We start from the raw sequence: 15,346 nt of genomic DNA, 5'->3' as shown, positions 1-15,346 counted from the left end.
TATCCTGCTTTTACACCGGACTCCCGTGTACACGAGGAGTGACTGACTTTGAAGGTGCAATCCCGAACTTTTTAACTCATCGGGTGACGAAGATACGCCGTGTTTCATTTTCGGCCTAACTCAGCGTGGAAGCCGGGGCCTCGATTTCCAACCCATCCGGGCTGAAGTTGAACAACATCGGCTGTTGACTTTGTGCTTCGTCCGGTCTCCCGAATGGAGACACACTTTACTTGTTTCCAACGGCGATTTAGTATCCTGTCTACACCGCAGACGCTGAAGCGTGACTCTTCGGTTGCTGCGGTCCTGTATCCGACGCCCGGAGACACCATAAGCCTCCCGGGGGTGACGGACCGGAGCCCTGACTAGCGGCGAAGGTGTAGAAATCGTGAGGTGAGGGCGCCCATTGTTGTTGTCTGCTCCGGTTGTGCTTGCTACCCCGGAGTAGTCGACCTCCGGGGTTCATATCCTGCTCTGTCGCTTCGCGAGAGGAGATGGAGGGGACAGAAGGCACATCATCGCTGCATGCTGTAAAGGCGGCCATTGGAGCGCTCCACTCACAGATCATTGTCAAATACCAGGCACTGTCTGCAACAGTGGACAATATCTGCCGGAGACAGGACGGCGAATTTTCATCATCATATCAGCCAGTTGTAATACTCATGGAACATTGTATGCTCAACTTTGAGGACCCTGTGCGGAAGCCGGATTCCGTGTGCGTTGCTGATCCCTACAGGATAGATCGCGCGCCCGTGAACATTGTTAGCTTCCCCTGCTTGAGCCATATCCCGCTAAACATCGACATGGACAACCTTGAATGCCTCAACAAGGTCACCAGTGGCTATCGGAGAGTTTCAATATCCTTCCACGCTTTTCCTCACTTGCTCTGTGGATGTCGTGAACTTTTATCCTTTCTTCGATTTGCTCGTACTGACTTGAACTTTTATGAACGCTTTGCTTCTTTCACTGTTGTTGTGGTCTGGGTTATAAGTGCTCTAGTGAAGAATCGTACCGGCCAGGGTTAACTTGTGTTTTTTTAGGGTTCGGCATAATATTTTAATTTGCTGCTGGGATTGTGACCTGTAATGTGCGAGAGTCGGGTGGTGTGTATCATACTTCCCCGGATTGATTGTATATTTCGCTGCATTCTATTTTGACCGTGTTTCGGGGTGGTCGCATCTGGGGGTAAGGGAGTCCGGGAGTGTGTTTTTTTATATCTCCTCCTCTGCTTCTCTTCTCCTTTTAGGGATGTTTCTGGGCGACAGGCACGCTGCTAGTGGGTTAGGCCGTAGCCATTGCAGGGGTGCAGGGTGGGGGGGGGGGTTGTTATTTTGCCTTTATTTTGTTCTATGGCCCCTTTTTCTTTCTTCTTTCACTCTTTGGGGTATTCTTCTGGGCGACAGGCACGCTGCTAGTGGGGTAGGCCGTAGCCATTGCAGGGGTGCAGGGTGGGGGGTGAGGGGGGGGTTGTTATTTTGCCTTTGTTTTGTTCTATGGCCCCTTTTTTCTTCTTGCAGTGTCCGGTAGCAGTACTTTCTGTTTCATCCTGAAGTATACGAGTGGGCAGGGTCTGAGGGTGGGCGGCTAGGATGAGAGATTGGTTGTTTTGTTCTTCACCCTCATTGTGCTTGTTAGCGCTTGCGTCTTTACTGTTCCTTTTTAAGTTGGTCCGCATCTACCTTCTTACACCTACCCGCCTTTATTATACCCTCAAAGGAGTTGCTCCGGATATCCTGTATCTTCTTCTTTATCTTGTCTCGGGGGGGGTTAAATGTAAAATGAAACCTTATGAATATCATGCGATCTTTACTGTGTTCAATGCACCGTATATCCTTTACCGCTGCCGGACCTCAGGGTTGCCGGCTGAAGAGCTGTGTTATTGGAACTACTGATACATATCGCCTAAATGTAGTGACCGGCCCCTGTGGTTGTAGGTCTACTTCTGTAATTTTTGCTGAACGATATAATAAAGGTTTAAAAAAAAAGAATTTGCAAACTAAACACTGGTGCCTTGACTGATTTTGCTTAATCACTAGATTAACAGCTCAATATATGCAGTTGAGCAATGGCACCAATTACATGCCCCTTATGCAACATAAAAAATGGCCAAATTAATCAGAAAAAAATCTTTAGGAATGCGGTATGTCTACAAAACAGTGTGCATGAACATCGCAATTTATGGTACATAAATATACAAGTGAAATATTATGGACAAATACCTGCCAAGACCGTCCATCTGTGCACTTCCTTTCGATGCATGGTACATATTGGTTCCAGTTACTTGAAAATGCTCCTGCAATACACAGAATGAAGTATCTTCTCAGTTTAAAGAGGGCCACAGGAATTTCCCAATATATAACATTTTTTTTTAAGTTCACACATTTTTATTCGGAGTTTAAGAAGTGATCAGCCATGTAATACAGTCATTTACAAAAAGTAAAAAGTAAAAAGGTGCATAAAGAATAAATAAAATAATACACAATAAAGATATACATAAGTGAAAAATACATAAATAAGTATACATAAATACGTTGCATCAATACACTGAATTGAAGGTAAATCTGCGAGAAAGCACACACTGTCATATATAGCATATTACCATGATAGCAGTAGACCTGAAGTAAGAGGATTATGAAACTCTGCATGGAGTAGAGTCGAGTGTTAGTCCACCAAGATTAATTTTGAGGTGATACTGGCTGATTATCCTATTAAGGTGGCGTGTAAATTCAACAGGCAATCATGGCGGCTCGTGTAAGTCAAAGTATTCATCTGGTGAAGTCCATAGTTTCCTATGTGGGGGGCACCAGGGGGTATTACATTTTTAACTGATTAGTAGATTGCGAAGTGGTTACCGGTCACAAGCCAGTGCCAAAAAAAAACCTATCAAAATATCAAACAAAATGCAGCATGAGCAGTACACGTGAGAAAACATTGCAGGCGCGCATCATTGGCTCTACTAAAATCAATTTTAATTGCAAATATTTAAATTTTTTACCGGGTCCATTGTTAACATCCTAAAATTCGCTTTGTGTCTTGGATAACATGGGCATTTGTGAGTAAGCGTGTAAAGTTCAAAATATATTCTTTTTTTATTAAAATGTATTGTGGCAAAGAAGAACGTTTTATTGTTGCATCCTAATCTCCAGCTGGTTTTATAATTCTTTCTCAATCCTTGTAGGACAAGACAGTTAAGAATCCCAAACGTTGGGCACTCAAAGGTTCTGATTCACAAATGCAAGCTACAAAGGGTTTACACTTTCGTGGGCTTCTGCTCTCATCTGGAATAGTTTTGGTATTCCATGAGAGACACAAGCATGATTAACCCTTAAGATCTACAACAGTTGTACATTTTTACGAGTACTTCTACTTTCCATTAAGTTTAAAATCTGCAAAAGTAAAGTTATCAGAAACAAACCATTTACTTTTAACTTCTTATTTTTTTTTCTCTCTCCGGAGAGAAAAATTATGTGCTATGGAGAAATCTCTTTCCCTTTCTGCTGTCGTAAGTGCACTTCGCATTTTGAAAATTCCACTAATCCTGATCGTGTGACTCAGAATTGGGAATTTCAAATCAGCAATGCTTGTTTTTTGCACATCAAAATTACATATAGTTGTGCAAAACCCTATATGAAACATGCTAAAATCTAAGTCCCAGACGTTAATTTATGGATATAGGCAACTTTCACAAAAACTGGGCGTCCCAATCTACACCCATCTTTTAAAAGTAATGGCCGCTAAGATTTTACCTACCTTATCGTATGGTCTGGTTACTGGGCTTGGAGGGGAGGCCGGTTTACTAAACAACTTACAAAACAAAATTTACAAAGATGTATTTAAATTACCTAAATGCTCCTCACCAGCCCAGGTGCGTCTGGAATTTGGTCTAAAAAACCACATTTTTCGGTCTAAGTCCAGATTCGTCAAATGTTGCCACAAACTTCGTGCTGCTGACTCAGACTCTCTAAATAACCTCTGTTGGCAAGTAATCAATTGCGAATCTACCCAGCCCTGGGCCATTCACTTGCAAACTTGCCTTACGGAGCTCGAACTGCTGAAGCATGGAACAGAAAAATTGACCAAGCAACTTTCTGTAAAATTGTTAATTCCATTGCCAAAAAAAAATCATTACTGGAAGATAAACAAATATTGACCCATAAACTCCATGCCTGGACAGTTATTTCTTCCTATTCACTTCAACAACCCCAGGCATACTTGGCAACCCATTTTAGCCAACATTTAAAAAAAAAAAACCTCATCGATTTCCGTATGGGTCTTCACGAAACCAAGGACTTAAGACCCTCCTGGAAAACCCACGATGATTGCCAAAATTGCAGACTTTGCGGATATCAAAAATAATCCTTAATTCATTTGTTTTGTGTGTGCCCAGTCCTCATGTTATCTAGAAGACAGTTCTTACAGGACATACTGAACAATTTGAACATAAGAACATGTTATTATGTTATTATCTGGCTGGGAGGTTCATCCCCAATCCCGACTTGTCGGGGACTTAAATTTATGATTGAGATTAGAAAGCAGCTACAGGTCTGTTAAAGAGCACTCAATATACTGTCTGAGGCCCATCCATCCATCCTGGCGCTGCCACGTTCACTTTACAAATCCCTACGCTGCTAGCGGCAGGATCCGACGAAGACTTTTAAGTTTTAATTTTTTAATTTCTACATTAATTCTTGGTTGTGAATTTTAATGACATTTGTTATATGGATATAGGCCAAACTTATCTTCCTTATTGTAAAGATTTTTATTAATTCAACAATAAAAAAAATATATTGAATATATATGAAACATGCAAACATTTTTAATCAAGGTGGACGGTATTCTACAAAATAGTAGCCTACTGCAGAAGTCTGAAACCACAAATGTATTAATGCACTTATGCAGAGGCGAGTCTCTGCATGTTGCCTCATACAAACAAAATATTATAACAGACCAAACATCACTTGGCAGTGAATCACAGTACCGTTTCCATTTCAAACTTAAGACAATCTAAAATAGTTTGGTCATTTTTTTTTTCTGAGCATGTAAGTACAATAAAACCTAATTGGTTACATCCAAGTACTCTTTCTTGATATTGACTAACGATCAGCCAGATAAAATATTCCTAATTTCTCCCCTTGAAATTATTCTTTAAATGTAGATGATTCGATGACTTCCTTGAAAACAAATGATCATGGCAGGTTCTTCTACGCGTCTTTGGTCTAACAGAGCAGACATCGGCACGGGTTAAGATGGAAATCAACTCGCACTTCAAACTTGGACGCAGCATATTTTTATGGCCAGTGGTACTTTCATTTAAATTGGGAACAAATGAAACAACAAATGAACCAATAATAATCACTGCCCAACTGTGCCTTAGGCAAGATTTCATTGCAAGAATCTGCCATTTGTCATATGCATGACAGCTGACCTTACAATTTTTGCAAGAAGTAGTGTGAACATTAAAGGCGCAAACTAGAGAGTTTTGTCACAAAAGGTTTTACAAATGCCATCAAATTAAGGGTCAGTCCAAAATCCTTATTGTTGGTGAATGCTGATGTAATATTGGGTTAGGGAATAAGCTTTATCCGTTGTACTATACGGTCCTTTTGCATTTCAATAAGCTTTTATATTCATACAATGAAAGACAGCATCCTATTGTTTTAACATAAAATACAGACATCAAACAATAACTAACCATGTAGAAAAATAATACCTTCCCTATTGTATCAAACAGACTAATAGAGCTATAGCACAAGTAGGACCTGTACGGGAGAATGAACAAAAAAGAGGAACTGATATAGAATAGCAATTACTCGAGGGTATTTTGGAGCTGCCTAGATCCAAAAACAACTGAAGTAATAGAGAGGAGACAAAAAGAACTATTAACTAATAAGGAACATTTTTGAGGCCTTACTAAAATTCAGGTGAGAAGAAACAGACTTCAAACTGATTGGGAGTGTGTTCCATAACTGATAGTACTAAAAGCGATCTACCATCTATCATGGATTTCCTGAATATGGACACCAAGAACAGCATAACACTGCCTGAATGTAGACTACTGCACTGCTGTAAACTTAGAAACAAGACGCAAGGGAAGACTTTTCAAAACCATAATAAAAACATTATGCATAGGTAAAGGATCTTAAGTTACTCCAGTATTGGAACTTTCATAGATTCACATGCTTGAATCATTCCTCGTTGTTGAGATGCGAGTCCCACATACCTTAAAAAAGTAATATCCTAATAGACATAAATCTTAGACGTCTTAGACTTTTCGGTTTAGTAACATATCCTAGTCATTATTTAAAAAAGGACTAAACTTAGAAGACAACCAAACAGATGACACATTCCTGTAGAACCTTCCTGAGAGAAGCTCCATTCACTCAGATTTTCTTCCGCATGTCGTGCTAAGGAGTCTTCACTGAGCTCTGCCAGTTTTTTCCTCACAGCTCTTCAAAAAGATTTTTCTACTGGCTTGTCTTATTTTGGCTTCACAGATATACTTAACAAATCTGTATATCTGTTTTAAGGTGGAGCAAACTAGAACCAATATGTCAGAGACACCTAAAAAAAAGGCCTCTTCAGACCCGGTGGTACTTGTAGGAAGAAGAGAGTACATGTCGACGACCCTCATAAGGACAGTTTAATTGTCTATGTCCAGACCACAAAACCAGAGACTGCAAGGTATATTGCATGTTTTTAGCAAAAATGTGTAAAGACCATGAAGGAAGACATCGCTTGTGCCTGCAGAAACTCAAAAACAGAGATAATCCTGTCTGATGAGGAGAGTGACACCTCTTCAAGGTCCTCCGTTAATACACTTCTTAAGAGATCTCTAGATCTAGAGGTGACTTGTCTCAGGAACCACCTAAAAAGGCATCTGAGAAAGCACCTGCGGGATTTCATGAACATGGTGCTCCTTTCACGTTACTTCAAAAGCAGCAGGAAGACTAGAAAAAGGCAAGTTCTTCCTCAACAACTCTTCAAACAAGCATTTGCAATGCAATAGGTCTCGTATTTGCGAAAGTTTGAGCTATTGGCATTGTAAATGACAATGCCTTTTATTTATGCTTTTGAAAACCTGCAAGCTGTGCGCAAACAAGCACTTTGTACTTATAGCTCTTGCTTATGAGAAGCAAAGCTGGCATTCTCTTTTACTGACAGCCTTGCTTCTCGTAAGCAAGGACTATACGTACAAGGTGTATGTTTATGCACCGCTTGCAGGTTTTCAAAACAAATGAATGAAAGGCATTGTCATTTACAATGCCCATAGCTCCAACTCTATCAAATGCGAGACCTATTGCATTGCAAATGCTTGTTTCTATAATGAGTGTGGGCAACCTTCCTTGGCAGTGGAAGTATTTTTCCAGCACAGATTACGTCGCAGTTCTCATAAAAAGGTTTTGTAGGGGTCAACTTGATAGGAAAGATCTTCTGTGATCTTAAATACATAGCTGGAGCCTGATGTGCGTTTTCCTTTACATTTTCGGTTTGCAGGTTTTGGGGTACAGTTAATAAAGAGAAGACATGTGTCTCTTTTAGCTCCTGTGTGTGAGCCAATCATTTTGTTTTCCTTTTGAGCTATTTTTGTTGTTACCTAATCAGATTTTCTTTTTCCTGAAAGGAACGTGTGTTGCCATTAAAACGTTAATTCTATGGCAGGACCGGAGGCTTCTGATTATGCTTTCTCATTTCTTTACTGCAAAACACAGCAGCCAATGAAAGTAAAAGTACACATGTAAAAAACTAGAATATCCATGAGGCTTTGAACCACGCCTCCAATGTAACGTCCAATCACATCATGAACAAGCATACAAAGTAGAGAGAAACTAATCCTGCCTCCTCTTTCTTTTCTGCTCCGCAGCCCAGATAAGTGCCTCTCTACTCTGTATATTTATACTGTGATGACTTTTGCATTTAATAAGTACTAGTTTATATGAGCATTATTGTATAGATATTACCGTTTTTATTTCAATGTTGGAACGCGCTGATGCGCTTATTTCTTGTTTATCTGTGGGAGCTGCTTACGCCGCACCGTTCATTTCATTGTCGGAGCGCGACTTCTCCTGTCCGCTCCGTGTCCTTAGCTTTTCCCTTACAGCGCTTGTTGTGCTATAAGCTCCCCCGTTCGTGCCCCCTCACGCTGTCAGCAGCCGCGGCTGCTTCAGATCGCGCTCCTTGATCAGGAGAGACTTGGCCCCCCCCCCCCCTCCGGGAGTGAGACGCACGCCGAGGCCTGGGCGGGCTTTCAGCGTGCATCTCCGGGGCTCGCGCGCGTCTCAGTACGCGCGCAGCCCCGTGCTTAGTGCCGCACCAGACGCTTGCCCCCGGCTGAAGTGGGGTTGTACACGCAGCTGGCCAGGAGCCATTGAGGCCGTTTTCCACCGATTAAGACAGCGTTTTTGTCCCCATTTGGCAACGAGTGCAGCAAACATTAACCAGGAGGAGGTTACTGCATGTACGGAACTGGGCGATGAGAAATACTATAATGACAAGTCCATGGAGGACCTCATCGACAGAAAATTTGATGCTAAACTGGACAAGGCCCTTTCATCGGCCCTGCTTCCCCTAGCCAAAAAAAGTTGTCCCTGACAAGCCCAAGCCCAAGCCCCTTCCTGACCCTAACCAGGATAAGTCCCCCCCCCCCTCCCTCCTCCAAAGAAGGTTCCAGTGGACCCCTCCTGGCCTCATGTTCATTCCTACTCTAAATTGTGTAAATCTAAAGAGGCCTTCACAGACGCAGAGCCCGACCCATCCCGGTTCCAGTCCTCTCCCGTCATGATCGTAGATACCACGACTGACACGGACACCGATACTGACTCCTCACAGGTTTCCAAGCACCGTAAGCGCACCAAGAAGCGCAAACATTCCTCTTCCCCGGTCACTCCTTCTCCCTTCTCCTTCGACCCCTCGGACATAGTCCACCCCAGATCCTCTGACTGGGTTCCGCCCCCGGTTGTGGAAGAATATTTAGAATCTCATCTGCGCAAAGCCTTTGACAAGGAAGTGAGGGCTCGCCTAAAATGAGAGTGCCCACGTCCAGACCTTGCCCACAAAGTGGCTATGACCCCTGACATTGACACCTCCATGACAACATTCCTGAAGAAATATAAGAAGGACCCCAAGAAGGGGATTGATCGCACGCTTAGGGCGTGCCAGGACAAGGTCCTCGACCTTTCGGGCCTCTTGGCAAAAATACTGGCATTGGCCCTCCAGGCTCAAGAAACTGGCGCCGCCATCCATCCTGAAGTTCTGGCTGGCTGGGCGCAGCGAGCTATCTGCATGCTTGGGAACGCTAACTGCGCCCTTGCGTCTGAGAGAAGGAAGTCTGTCCTATTGCGTATTGATCCACAGCTGGTTGAGTTGGCCTTTTCAGAGCCAGGACCCCTGGCAGAGGGGCAGTTATTTGGTGACAAATTTGTTAAAGACATTGCGAAGTTTGTTAGCACTTTTGCATCCCTTGACAGGTCGCAAGCATCTCTGAAGAGAGTTCTACATCAGGTCTCTGGAAGGGCCGGGCGTGGCAGGGGACGTTCGACCGGCCGCTTCTCTAATAACAGTCCCCAGAGAGGATACACCCCTCGGCGTGGCAGAAGGGGATACACCCAGGAGCCCGACCAGGCGGGATTCTACCCGTCCAGATCTCGCGGCTTCAGAGGTCGCTATAATCGAGGAGTTAATCGAGGATACAAGAACTTTGATAATCAGTCCTCTGGTAAGTCCGATGAGTCCTGTGATGCCTCTGGGGGGCAGATTGAGACATTTTGTAAAGAATTGGGAAACCCTTACGTCAGACGTTTGGATTCTTCAGACGGTTCAGGGGTATTACATAGAGATGACAGAGTGTCCTCGTCAAGCCTTCCCTCCTCACCCTCTCATTTCTTCCCATCTAGAGCAAGGTTTTATAGACTCAGAGCTAGAAGAATTGCTAGCCAAACAGGCCATTGCTGTAGAACCCTTCATTCCAGGAGGTTTTTGCCGCAATGTCTTTTTGGTCCAGATAAAAAGGGTGGCTAAATTTGAGCTAAATTTGAGAGATTTCAACCCCTTTGTAGTGTATCGTCACTTCAAGATGGAGGGTATTCACCTCTTGCGAGATCTCCTGCTGGAGAAGGACTGGATGGTCCACCTGGATCTAAAAGATGCTCACCTCACGGTCCCCATTTGCCCCTCTCATCAAAAATTCTTCCAGTTTCCTTGGAAAGGGCGATGGTACCGATATCGTTCACTCCCCTTCGGCCTCTCCTCAGCACCATGGGTGTTCACTAAGCCTTCGAGAGATGGGGGTGCACCTCATTGTATATCTCGACGACATGCTGATTCTGGCGCAGGATCGGGATCTCCTCCTCACTCATCTGGAGTGGACGACTTCCCTGCTACAGAATCTGGGGTTCATTATCAATGCCAAGAAGTCTGTGATGTTACCAAGCCAACAGATGGAATTTCTGGGCTTTATGATAGATTCAGTATCCACTCAACTCCTTCCAATGAGCAAAGTCAGGTCCATAAAGAGGGAAATCAGATCCACCTTAGCCAAGGAGATGATTTCGTTGAGAGTGCTGGCGAGAATTTAGGCCTCCAAGCGATCTTCCCAGGACCTTTACATTACAGAGCCCTGCAAAGGCTGAAAGTCTTTTATCTGAGGAAGAACTATCATTACGACCATCTCATTCCCCTATCCCATGAAGCTCGAGAGGAGCTTCTTCGGTGGTTGGAGAACATGACAGCTTTAAATGGGCGAGCAATCTTCGGCTCCGCCCCTGACGTGGTGATCGAATCCGACGCCAGTCAGTGGGGTTGGGGCGCTCGCTGTGGAGAATTTACCACAGGCGGAAGATGGTCTGCAGACGAACTCAACTTACACATAAATTGCCTGGAGTTGTTAGCAGGGTCTTTTGCCATCAAGTCTATCTCACCACTGAGGAGCAACTGCTGCATTCTGCTGCGAATGGACAATGTCTCAGCGGTGAGATACATCAACCGCCTAGGGGGAACGAGGTCCCGCGTGCTAGTGCACATTGTGAAAGAATTTTGGCAATATTGCCTGGATCGCAAGATCTCAGTGGTGGCGGAGTACCTGCCAGGGAGGTTCAATCAGGTAGCGGATTGGAACTCCCGGTTTCTGCGCGACTTCAGCGATTGGAGACTTCTCCCCTCACTGTTTGCGCAGATCGTGGTTATGCGAGGCCCATGCCAGATAGATCTGTTTGCCTGACGCCTCAATGCCCAGCTTCCCCGGTTCATCAGCTGGAGACCGGATCCAATGGCGATGGGAACGGATGCGTTCCTACAGCATTGGGGGCAACTGAGGAATTATGCTTGTCAACCGTTTGCACTGATACCGAGAGTGGCGGCCTTTGTCCGACGCCAGAGCGCTTCTCTAGTATTAGTGACTCCCTTTTGGTCGACTCAGTCTTGGTTTCCCACTCTGTTGGAGTTGTCTGTAGATCTCCCCTTTCAGCTTCCGACTCTCCCGACGCTTCTCCAGGACCCAGTGGGGTCTTGCCATCCCTTAGTCCTGCAGAACCAGTTAGCATTGATGGTGTGGACGCTCTCCGGAGACACAAGAGCATTACAGGACTTTCACAGGCGGCTGCCAATTTTATGCAACAGGCTCCTTCCACCCAGAAACGATATTCTGCTTCATGGAAGCAATGGGTGGGTTGGTGCCTTTCAAAACGGGTGGATCCCGTGGGATCATCTATAACTGAAGTGTTGAATTTTCTGTCTGAGTGTGCTGAGTCAGGTCTTGCTTACAGGTCAGTTAATAACTTCAGGTCCGCTATTTCTGCTGGTCACGATCATGTTGATGGTAAGCCTTTGGGCATGCATTCCCTGGTCTGTAAATTACTTAAAGGGGTACGGGTGACTAACCCCCTTCGGCCTAGGTACTCCACGCTTTGGGATGTTACTAAAGTTCTTACTCTTTTGGAATCCTGGCCCAACAATGTTGATCTTTCCTTGAAGCAACTTTCTGCCAAACTTACGATGTTGCTTTGTCTTATTTCTTGTCGAAGAGAGTCAGATGTCAGAGCCTTGGACTTAGCGGGTAGGATGTTCTCTCCATAGGGTGTTTCCTTCATTATCACCAGAAGAACTAAGACCATGTCTATATTGGTGGAGTATCCCGCTTTTCCTCACAATAACAAGTTATGTGTGTTGCAGTGTTTAAAAGTGTATGAAGAACGTACTTTTTCTCACAGGGTTATTGTTAATCTCTGTTCAAAAAACATTCAAAACAGTCGCTGCTGCTACTCTGGCTAGGTGGTCAGGTGGATCATGTCTGAATCTGGCATTGATGTTTCTGTTTATGGTGCTCACTCCGCTAGAGGAGCTATGGCTTCTAAGTCCTATTTACTAGGGTCCCGCTTGCAGGACATTCTTAAAGCAGCCGATTGGTCGCCTGACTCAATGTTTAAAGTGTTTTATTACAAACCTATTCCTCATGTTTCTGGTGCTGTGATTGATGAGCTTTGAACCAGCATAATCAGAAGCCTCCGGTCCTGCCATAGAATACAAACTTTTCTAGCTATCGCAACAAGAATTTTAGATTCTATTAAGGACACGGATGCGAGGATTATCCCACCCGGTGGGACAGTTATTCAACTGTAAAGTTGTTTTGATATCATACTGTTTAACAACTTTTTATGCCCGCCCAATGAGAAATGTAGTTGTGGGCTCCTTTTCTTAAATTTATTTTTCTATTGTAGGAAATGATTCCAACAAAAGTTGAGTGCCTTTTCCGGATGGAGTGGACGTGTCTTCAGGATGGAAACATACGCTTTTGCTGGTGTTGGATTGTTCTCCGTTGAGAACCTATTACAGGAACTGTTAATTTCTCCGTTGAGAATTCAAAGACTTTGTTTGTTCTTATGGGACTTCTTCACACAAAGAAAGAGGAGGCAGGATTAGTGTCTCTACTTTGTATGCTTGTTCATGATGTTATTGGACGTTACATTGGAGGCGTGGTTCAAAGCCTCATGGATATTGTAGTTTTTTACATGTGTACTTTTACTTTCATTGGCTGCTGTGTTTTGCAGTAAAGAAATGAGAAAGCATAATCTTCGCCTCCGTGCCCTTAATAGAATCTAAAATTCTTGTCGCGATAGCTAGAAAATGTTGTACTCCTGAGACAACTTTACCCATCAATGCTTGGCTCCACAGTCGCAGGTTTCAATACTGACATTCTCTTAACTGTATCAATCTCTCAACTTTGGTAAATCGAGTAGAGCGGGCCTGAGTTAGCATCAACATAACCTTTTCACTAAGCACGTGCATTATAAATACACTTTACAGTGTATGGTGACTTATTGTGGTTTATTGAAAGATTACCCATAGATGCATTAAATAACTTTTCTAAGAGGCTACTCCCTATTCTAATCTAGCGCCCTCCTGTTTCAGATGCACGGGCAACATTTAGGATATCAGCCGATAACGAGGACTGGAATATAATGTATAACGTCCTCTGTCCCGAAAAGCGGCGTGCCGCGTTAGGCTACAAAAATCATGGCACTTGGAATTCCGTCACAGGTTAAGCGTTCAATGGCTTCTCCTCAGACGAACAAACATCGCCCGGCTCAGGTGTGAAGACGGAGGCCCTCGCGGCCACCTTGTAACCGCTTATTCTCCCTAATTGGTGGATAGCAATACTGAGGTGGCATCAGGTGTGGGCTTTTACTTTTCTGTGTAGCCGTTGGCTCCTCATCAACGACATCATCATCCACAATCAGTTCTACTGTCATCGACAGTAAAAAAATTACCCTTTCATCAAACCTCTCGTCGACTGCAAACTTTTCATTGGTGGCAAGCCTCTCGTCAACCCCAAACCTGTTGTCGAAAGCAAATCTTTCGGCAACTGCGAACCTTTAATTTACAACCACATCGTCGATGGCGGCTCCACCGCCATCGTCGACTGCCTTTTCCTGGCAGTCTGAGTTCACTGACAACTCCTCGTCAACAACACCTAACTCATCAACAGTGGATTCAACATAGTTAATAAGGAAATCCTGATCGGCGACTCAGACGATGAAGAGGGAAAAATCTGTTTCATACAAACAATAAGCCAAAAAAGGTTAACATTATCTTTAACATCCCCAGGTCAAGTACAACCATTATTACTTTAACATCTTTTGGATGATGACGACCCTGAAGATGACAGTCTCTTTGGGGCAGCTCGTAGCCCTTTGGAGCTTAATGTAAAATATAAGGAAGATTCAGATGATCAGGACTATTATGATCAACAATATTATTATCCTCAACAATGTCACTAACGACATTACCAGCAGAATATGATATGTCTCCCTTCCACTCTAGTGTCCGATTTGCAATCTGTGCTGGCAGATTACAAAAAGAGATTTCCACCAACATCTCTCTCTCATCAACAAAAAGCCCCTCCACCACCTACAATGCAGGTTCAACCCCTAACGCCACCTCCAGTACAAGCATCTCCGGTAATGCGCCATTTGTCGCAGGCAGAGCCTCTGCACGAACCATCCTCTTCAGAGGAGGAAAGAGAAGAAATTGAAATTCACCCTGAACAAGATGAATGGGACGATTACATACTGTCACCACCGGTGTCGCAGTCTCTGCCTCATATAGATTCTCCTCCAGAGATATAGGAGGTTTCCACAACCTCATGGAGAGAGCAGCCAGGCACTTTGAATTACCAATGCCCGCGAATCAACAAGACTGATTTCTTTGTGATTTTAAAGAGCCTTTCAGAAAACCAGTAAGATCTATGCTCATCATAGATTATATTTGAGACCAAGGCTTGAGGATTATGCACAATACAGCTACAGTACCACCAAAGTTACCAAGGTTAGATAATAAATACAAGGCCCCGTAGGATGCGCCTGCCTCCTTGCTCATGGGTCACCCAAAACCAGACTCTGCTATTTCACAAGTGGCACAGTGGAGATCTAAAACCCCCTCCGCACCCCTTTCAGCACCCCCAGACAAAAAGAGTAGGTGGCTCAATAATATCGGCAAATGTTTCTCAATTATGTCAGTGCTTATGGTAGAGTATCACATTTTTGGGCGTTATGTGGCAAAATTAATAGACAAATATGGTCAGATATTTCTGCATATCTCGACAATTGTCCGGAAGAGGTAAAAGAGGAGGCAAAGAAAATATTGCTAGAAGGTGAGCGTTCTGTCTCAGAAATAACAGACCGTGAGATGGATATTGTTTCCACCAGATTCAGACAGCTGGTTGGGGCAGCAGTTTTGAGACGTCAGGGCTGGCTCAAGGCGACTTAATTCGGACCAGAAGTTCAGAGCAAAATACTAGACTTGCCTTACGATGGGAAAACTTTGTTTGGAAAACATGTGGATGAAGCTCTCTAAACAATAA

At 43.9% G+C, this 15,346-nt stretch overlaps 1 long non-coding RNA gene across 3 annotated transcripts in view; it reads right to left on the bottom strand.

The window, feature by feature from the left end:
- The window catches only part of LOC147698355 (uncharacterized), a 456,086-nt gene that overhangs the window by 199,057 nt on the left and 241,683 nt on the right, over nt 1-15,346 (bottom strand). For all 3 annotated transcript variants that reach the window (XR_015299333.1, XR_015299335.1, XR_015299334.1), the window contains exon 2: nt 2,217-2,290. This is a non-coding gene — a long non-coding RNA (uncharacterized LOC147698355). The remainder of the gene's footprint in view (nt 1-2,216; nt 2,291-15,346) is intronic.

This window comes from Lissotriton vulgaris, chromosome 8 (genome assembly GCF_964263255.1).
Source record: "Lissotriton vulgaris chromosome 8, aLisVul1.2, whole genome shotgun sequence".
Lineage (NCBI taxonomy): Eukaryota > Metazoa > Chordata > Amphibia > Caudata > Salamandridae > Lissotriton > Lissotriton vulgaris.
This window is presented reverse-complemented; position numbering and strand designations above follow the sequence as displayed.